The sequence below is a fragment of the Puntigrus tetrazona genome, chromosome 22 (assembly GCF_018831695.1).
Source record: "Puntigrus tetrazona isolate hp1 chromosome 22, ASM1883169v1, whole genome shotgun sequence".
In the NCBI taxonomy this organism is placed as follows: Eukaryota; Metazoa; Chordata; class Actinopteri; order Cypriniformes; family Cyprinidae; genus Puntigrus; species Puntigrus tetrazona.
This window is the reverse complement of record NC_056720.1, coordinates 15,368,416-15,377,740: the sequence shown is the minus strand read 5'-3', so window position 1 is coordinate 15,377,740 and position 9,325 is coordinate 15,368,416.

The window sequence follows — 9,325 nt, the reverse complement described above, 5'->3', positions numbered from 1 at the left end:
TGGTGGCAAACATGCCTCTCCAGACATCTAAAGCTGCCCTTTGACCCTTGACCCTTGGTAAAAAACGACGGAGGGCCGGACAAAAGAGCGCTGCTCATCCACCTGGCACTGTCGGAGTCTCCAGTCCGAGATCTGTTACGGCAAATGGCCGCCAAATTAGCAAATGGCTAATTGCGGCTTATCGATAATGAGCCCATTAGATGAAAACAGATTAGCGCTCGGTGCATTGGTGATTGGTCTTTTAGCACTTCTCGCCTTATCGATTCTTCTCCTATCAAACGGGTACATTCTTAATTAAAAAATCATCTTCGGCTTGTTTACTCGCAGGCGTTTGACGGGCCGAAACATACATACGGCGGAAGCATCCAAAATGCATGCGCGAAATCAAAAATGAAACGCGGCGGCTCCAAATTAAGTCCCCTGCCTCGAAAATAAAAATGCAAAATTCAGACGAGAAATATCTGACAGTACTGGAAACCAGCCGACAGCGCGGGTGAAGAGGCGGTTAATATTTGACTTTCGTCCTGGGAAACAAATTCGGCAAACATTTGTTATGTTTTGCAAGCAGCGGTCGTTATCGTTTTCAAAGACGTGCGCTGTTGCTTGTCAGTCGGTGCGTTGAAAGCCTCTAAAAAATGAAACAGCTGTATAGTAACATTAATACGTTCGAGTGTTAGCTTTCTGCTAGTTATTGAAGAAATGGACTCCCAGGCGCCCTAAATTTTGCGCCGGTGGGTTCGGGTCTTTTTTTTTTTTTTTTTTTGGGAAAAAGTATATAACGCATTTAACACAAGGTTGTGAGTCGTAATCCTTTCATATTAAGGTTTACAGGAAGCCAGTTTGCAGTCAGCCGGCGCAATCAATAACACAAACTTGTCACAAAATGAAAAGTAGGAAATCACTCATATTCTGGCAAGTCTCCAGAGAAAGAGAGGGGAGGAAAAAAAAGACCTTTCGAAACAGCCTGTATTTTTCGGGGTTTGGGAGCCTTTCGCTTAAAAAAAATACCCGACTTTGAATGAAGCCTATAAAATATTTCGTATTCAAAAAAGTTATCTCTTTCCGTCAGGTATTTGCTGTGTTTAAACTTATTCACAATAGTGTGACTAAATGAATTCGTAAATACGGTCTTCTCTTTCCTAAAAAATAACGCGCCGAAACCAGTGGTCAACGCACAATGTTCGTGAAAATATATGAAAACTGATTTAAAAAACGGTGCTGTACCTTTAGCTGAGGGTATTTTTGGAGGATAAATACATTAAGCGGCAAGAAATGTGCTTCTTTTGGTAAACTGTAGCCTACTTTAACAACAAAGCAGTTAATAATTAGTATTATTTTGAACATTGGGGTCAAAGGACAAAGCCAAGATGGCGGATGTGTTCGAAAATAAAGCCCAAGTTTTCCTCACAAACTCTAAAAGGTATAAAGAATAAAATGGCGTTTCTTTCAGAAAAAAAGTGAGCGTTCTTGTACTAGACATCAATTACTTATAAAACACAGCGTTTGAAGCGGAAGGCAACGCCGCTGTTTTCCTTTTTAATCGATGGTCCGCTTTTTTTAATGAGACATACGATATGCACGAAGCATGTTGGACTTGACAGGATCAGTCACCGGTGGCAAGTGTGCTGATACATCAAGGATACCACCTTTTACCCTGACAATTCCGCACGCTCGGGAGGCCAATTAACACCTGCACATCGAGGGCCGGGAGGATCCTCCCTCGCGAGCAGAAGAGCGCGGCGCGCGGCGGAGAATGGAAAAGCGCGGGAAACTCACAGGTGAAGTTCTCCTCGGGGTAATCGTGGCGGGACCTCGGGCGAGATTCGGCTGAGGCCGTGCGTTTTCTCTCTCTTCCCGCCTTTGTTTTTGCTTCTTCTTTTTTTTTTCCTCTCCCCCCACTCGCTTGTTTTCCCCGATGCGGTTCGAATTAAGTCGCATGAATTAAATATTAAACGTACATCAGAAAATGTTCATTTAAAGGCAAGATTTCTGTCAAGGGATCCGTCTCGACTCAATTGTTATTCTTCGGACTGATGGTTAATACATATTCATTCATCAAAACAATCATTAAATGAAATGAGGCGTAGGTGCTGAGGTTTCCTTCTGTTAGACGCTTTGATTTTTGTTTTAAACTAAATGAGTAGAAACGAGCATCTGTAAGGGATAATGGTATGCATTATCAATAGCCTGTATCAAAATACATACATCAAAACTGCATTATCCCTACAGCTACTTATTAATAAATGCATGTCAATTAAATATTTATTATTTCCTTATTGTTACAACATATGTTTAAAATATGATATTTACCGGATGAATCAACAGCTAAACAGTGCTTCCCAAGACAATGATCATTCTACAGGAATATTTGTCTGAGAAAGAACGGAAATATATAAGAGCATTACATACAGCTGTTATAATTAGACTTTCACATAATAAAATAATCGCAGATCAGTTGTTCTTCACAAGCATTGCATTATATAGTATATTACGCTTATATTAGTGCTGGCAAACAATTAATTGCATTTAATCACATCCAAAATTATTTTGTTCACATAGTTAAGTGTGTATATTTTTATGCATATATAAACACACACACATACACAAATACAGTTGAAAATATTTGCATGTATAAATATATTTAAAATGTAACTTATTTTTCATAAATACATATATATGTGTGTCTATCTATATATATATATATATATATATATATATATATATGTGTGTGTGTGTGTATATATATATATATATATATATATATATACAGTATATATGTGTATATATATATACAGTATATATGTGTATATATAACATATATTATGTAAACAAAAACTTTTATTTTGGATAATCGCAATGAATTGTTTGACAGCACTAGTTTCTATATAATAACAAAGCATTGAAGGCGGTAGTCTAAAGTGTTTTTCACTGTGTGCAGGTTCATATTAATATCCTCGTCTCATCACTACAGACCCACGCCAGAAATCCGAGGAAACAAAGAGACAAACCGGGACAGGTGAGACATTGTTCAGTTCGGGGTGTCTGCCCTATCCTGAAATCTGACGTGGTGTGAGTTGACATGGAGGAGCCATCGTGTCCCATAAAAAGACATCTCAAGACCCTCTGCTCTTTGGATAGAATGTAAATAAGATCCTAGGGAATGTACCGGGAGAACGGCATCAGGGGGTGAACGCCGGCAGCCGGGGTCACCATCCATCACGCAGACTCCGAGCCCCGGCGCGGTGGACACGCTCGGCACAGGCCGGGAAACCCGAGCCGCTACAAGACAAACACATGCTCCCTCCAAAATAACAATGGGCTCCAATGACACACGCCGCCTGCTGTCAGAGCTTCACCGGCGGCTCACGACACCTGACATTGTTATATTGAGCGTGCAGTGTTACCAGACCCGCGCTCAGGACGGGCCGGCCTGCTCGGATGAAATGCCAAAGATAATGGCAAGTGACAGCTTTAGGAGACAGTCCTGTGGTGTTTTTAGGCAGGAGCTTGCGATACGGAAACTTAGAAGAGCAACGTCAGACTGAGCGACAAGGCACTATAAAGACAATGTGACAAGGGGCTTCTGCTTCAAATAGATTCTGTTCTTTTGAACTAAATAAAACGACACTTAGTTAACTGGTTGCTTATTAGCATGCCTATTAATGACATATTGGCTGTTTGTACTTAAAACACATATTGTGCATGACCGTAATCTACATCCCTAACACTACTCAATACTTAAACTTAACTTACACAAAAATGGTTTATAATTAATGGATCGTTAAAAGCGAGAATTGAACCTTAAAATAAAGTGTATACATATTATTATTTTGGTATTTTTGGTTACTTTTGTTTCTACAAAATTTCATGTTTAATTCAATGCGCACCTTGCAATTTCTTTGTTATTGTTTTTTTTTTAAATTGACTAGCAATTTCAAAATTAGAATTGTTTCACAAAAATATCATAAATATTAAATCAGCGTGTTCAAATAATTTCCACCACTGGAGACTGGAGTAAAGATTTGCTTTGCATTACAGGAATAAATTACATTTATAAAACATTGAAATAGAGGACTGAATATTTCACTGATTTTAAGGTAGTTTTTACCAAATAAATGTATACTTTGTCATCAGCCATTACTCCAGTATTTATATTTATTTACAATATACTGATTTATAGCATTTTTTATTATTTATTTCGAGATAAATTAATGAATAAAACGTTCAAAAGATCAGCATTTATTCAAATTAGAAATCTTTTTTTACCATTACTATCACTTTTTTTTGCATTTAACAACCCTGTTTAGAAAAAAAAAATGTAAGTGCTTATTTTATTTAAGAAATTTAGATTCATACACCATCTAAAAGTACGATATTTGGCCAAGAGACAACTATTTGAAAATCTGGAAACTGAAGGTGAAAAATATCAAAATAGTGATTGAATTTCCTTTAAAGTTGTTTCATTGAAGTACTTATCGATGCATATTATTATTAAAAATGAAGTTTTAATATAATTGTGGTAGGTAAAATTACAAAACATCTTCACGTGACACGATCTTAAGATTTTTGGCAAAAAAAAAAAATCAAATTTTTACCAGGGTTGCATATTGTAATAAACAAATTAAAACATTTCTATTTTATTTAATTTAATTTCAATAAATGAATGCATTACAGTTAATGCTTATATATATATATATATATATATATATATATATATATATATATATATATATATATAGAAACCGTCTTGGTACAGTATCTCCCAACCGAAGCCAATTTAGGACAGTGTTACTCATTCGCTGGCACATGACGCCACCTTTATGAGTTCCTGTTTTGAGCTCAGTCCAAAATGTGCTCAGTTCTCTTCGTGCCGGTCAATTACGAGACTGTAGCCAGACGCTGATGTAAACGTGTGTCTCCGGTGCCACATCCGTACCCTCACCGTAACGCACGAGCACTCCAGCCAGAGCCCGTGGGCGTTTCCGAAGCCGTTCCCGGAGATCTTCCTGTTCATCCGCCCCCATCACTCTCTGTTTTGGGGGGATGTGGGGGAGGTTCTTGAGGGTCCCTCGGTGCTGAGCCGCTGAAGTCCTCACAGCTGCACCGCTAGACCCTAGATTTACAGGTGCCACTGACCCTTTCATCAGAGGAAGTCGACTCGGCCGGCTGTTCCTCTCTTTTTCCAGCAGTGGCCAAGAGTCTGAGTTTTAGTTAAGGGGCGCGACTCAATACTAACCCACTTCTCTGAACTTGTGTAGCTAGTGAAAGTGTTTCCTGTTTCAATCATCAGCACAACTCTTCCGGAAGATCCAATTAAGCCAAGGAGCTCCGCTTTTAGCACGTTATTAGTCCGATAAACAGGTTCCTTGTTAAAAAGAGAAGGAAAAACGGGAGTTGTGAAATTCAACTTTTTTAGGAAACAAAAGTTTATTTCAAAGAACGTGGCGTGCCCGTGTTTCTGAAATACCATAGATAAAAAAAAATATATATATATATATATATATATATATATATATATATATATATATATATATATATATATATATATATATAAATAAATTAGAATTTTCCACAATTTCCATTTAAATGTTAAATTGTGCAGAAAAAATAGAATAGTTTACTATATAGTTTATTATTATATAATAGTATATATATATATATATATATATATATATATATATATATATATATATATATATATATATATATAATATAAATTTGTATTTAAAATATACAAATTATACTTTAATAAACATTTAATAAACATTTATTAATCATTGTAGTTTGATTAATAATAGAAATACAGCAATACCTACTTAAATAAAACACACGCGCCTACTAGAATCCATCCCAGCATCTTCTCAAGAGTAATGTTTGTGAAGACCAAGAAGATGAACTCGGCTCACTGAGACGGACATTTACACATTTATATATTTCAGTCCCATCTCAATGGCAAAATAATTAATCTGAGATTGCGCTTCACTCCAAAAGACATGCAGTGCACCGATCAGCTCGTATTGATTGACCCCTGGAGGACGATGGAGAGCTGATTGGCATCCGTCGCCATCAGAAAACATGTCCTGAACAGCCATGTGGGGAAATAGCTTGTTCCTCTTCATCCTTTCAATGGGATCAAGGTCCACTAACCCCACGTCTGTTTAGGAAAATTAATCTGTTGAATATAAGAAAAGGCTATTAATGCAATGGGCTTTGGTTTAGAATGGAGCCACGTTTATTGATCAGAGGTCAAATTCTTCTTCTAGAATAATGTCAAGTGCCATCGGTCTGCTTTATACACACTTAGATGAAAATGCGGTCTGTCTAAATAGACTGATAACCATAAGCAATATGATACAATAGTGAGGGAACAATCACAATTCATCACGTCTTCGGGCAATCAATGGGACTTGATAACGAACATATTTCCTGAATATTGCTGGTTTTTTCAGGTAATGCAAACATCAGACTGGCTCGTATGAATCACGTGAATTGAAACTGTTACAAAAGCAAAATGATGCATGCGATTAATAACACGATCTCGCGGCTTTTGCTTTCCATGCTTTTAAAGGCAAACTTATTGACCTGCTGTATGTAAGTGCCTTGTGAAATTATTCATAACCCTTCGTTTTTTTCATGTTTTGTTGCTGCCTTATGTTAAACTGCTTAAAAATCACTTTGTTCCATATCAGTCTAAAGTCCGTACACCATAATTTTACAGCAAAAGAAGACAGCAAGTACATTGCATAAGTATTCATACCCTTGACTAAACATTTAGCTGAAGCATCTTTGATGCGACGAGCTTTGCTCATCAGCAATTTGTCAGCTACCCGTCACCTCTGTCAGGTTGGATGGGGGCAGATGCACATGTTCAGGTTTCTCTAGAAATATTTGATGGGATTCAATCTCAGGCTGTGGCTTGGCCACTCAAGGACATTCATAGAGTTGTCTATAAGCCACTCTTGCTGCGTGTTTAGGGTCGTTGCCCTGCTGGAAGCTGAACCTTCTGCCCAGTCTGAGTTTCTGAGTGCTCTGTTTGGACTGTTTTCTTTAAGGCTATCTCTATTTTGCTGCACTGAGAGTTCCTTCTACTCTGACCCTCAGTCCCTGCCAATGAAAAACAGCTCTACAGCATGAGGCACTTCACTTTTGGGATGGTACTCTGTGGGCGATGAGCAGAGCTGGTTTCCTTCAAACACAATGCTTTTTTGCATACATATATATGTGTGTGTGTGTGTGTGTGTGTGTGTGTGTGTGTGTGTACATGTAGAATGATCAAATTATTTATTTATTTGATTTAATTATTGACATGGAAAGTTAGTTAATATATAAAATACACAAATACACGCTAATATGTTGTAATATTATTAACTATATTATATATATATATATATATATATATATATATATATATATATATATAATTAGGTTATATATGAAATACACAAATATATGCTAATATATTTTAATATTATTAATAATATATAACTTAATACTGCTTAATATATATGAAAATAAAGTATGTGTTTGTATACTTACATATTTTAATAAATAATCATAATACTTTTTAAAAAGGTATTTATATATTTTAATAAGGTAATATATCTATTTTTATATTTTACATATGAAATATAATGTCATTGAATTCATTTTTCATTTATATATTTAAATGTATTTAAAGATATTTTTCTACCCTTATATATACATATTATATCATTAAAACTAAATATATAATACTTAAAAAAATATTTCATTATATTAATATATTAATGAAAACTCATGTCTAGCTTGTACTTATTTCAACAACACTTGGTATTTTGAGCACTTTCTTTGAGATGAATCGCTTGATGTATTCCCCAGGCGTGAGTCACTTTGGATAAAACTGAATAAATGTAATGTAAAAATATATAGTATTTATTTATATCATTATTCATTTCTTCATCACTTACTGTAACCATGCTGATATTTGAGCCACAGCTGCAATCTCCAATTAAAACCAAGCAAATTGAATAATTTAAAAGTAACCATGACAGGAAACATCCAGAAATGTCATTCCTGTGACGGTAAAGAGGAGCGGAGCGCCGAGCTTTGACTTCCCTGTTAAGAAAGAGAGACATATTTAATGAGTGGGAAAGCCTGCTCAAGCATTAGAAATTCAATCCTGCCCATTACTGCCTTGATGAAGCCGAGCTAATGGAGCAGGACTCCAGGTACCCTCATCTAAATGAAGAGGTGGAACTGGCAGATTTTTCCCTTTCTGGAGTGTCCATAATGCTTACATTTAATAGCCATTACCTCCGCTTCAAGGGGACCGAATGTGATTATCACTGTTGGGAAATAGGTAATAATTTGCCAAAGGGCTCGTGCCTACAATCTGAGGACAGAAAGAGTTGATGCAAAACATAAACACGATTATCGTTGTATTTATGACGATATTTATAATGAGTCTATGGAAATTCATGGTTAAGGTATGGGGTGTGAACCATTCTACTGAGCTTCTGTCCCAAAACAAAACTAAAAACGCTTTTAAAAAGCATGTCAGCATTCAAATCTTTTTTAGTATCTATTGGAGCCCACAAAATCAAATAAAGTAATAGTAAGCTTAATACATATAAAAGCATCATTTGATGGACCGTGCTGAACCCTAACCCCTAAATATCAACTTCAGCACTCATTTTTTTTTATCTTTGTTAATTATGAAACCCTCAATTTTCATGTCACTACCGAAACCGTGTATGTTTTAGTCCACTGGCCGAGTTCACTATACAAATTTATGAACAGGATATATCTATGTGTCACTCTCTCTCACAGTTACACGTCGGGTAGACTCATCATTTTAAGGGAAAATGTGTTCAAAAGTCTATAAATGTGTGACTTTAAGAAATGTCACTACCGAGACACCTTTTTTCTGTAATTAAGCCCACAACATTTAGTTAATGTGCTGATTGGCTTTATTAAGATAGGTTCAAAAGTATCTAAAATAGTCTTAGAGCTTTAGTAGTGACAATGTTTTTTGTATGTTTTGGTGCTTTAGTATGCAAGTTACTATTCTGTAATAAGATGCGGTTGCTACCAAAGCGTTAACATCACTACTGAAAATGTACAGTCACCACCGGAACATCGGATGTTTTGTCACAAATAAAGTATACCGAGTTATCAACTAAGATGTTTTTGTTCAATGCACATTCAGAGTTATCTTTGAAATCAGTACGATCAACGTTTTACCTTTTACAAAAAAGAAAATTGGATTCAAAATACAACAAATCTCATTGAAATATTGTTCAAAATGTTACCGTTTTACTGATTTAACTGTGGATTTTTTTTTATA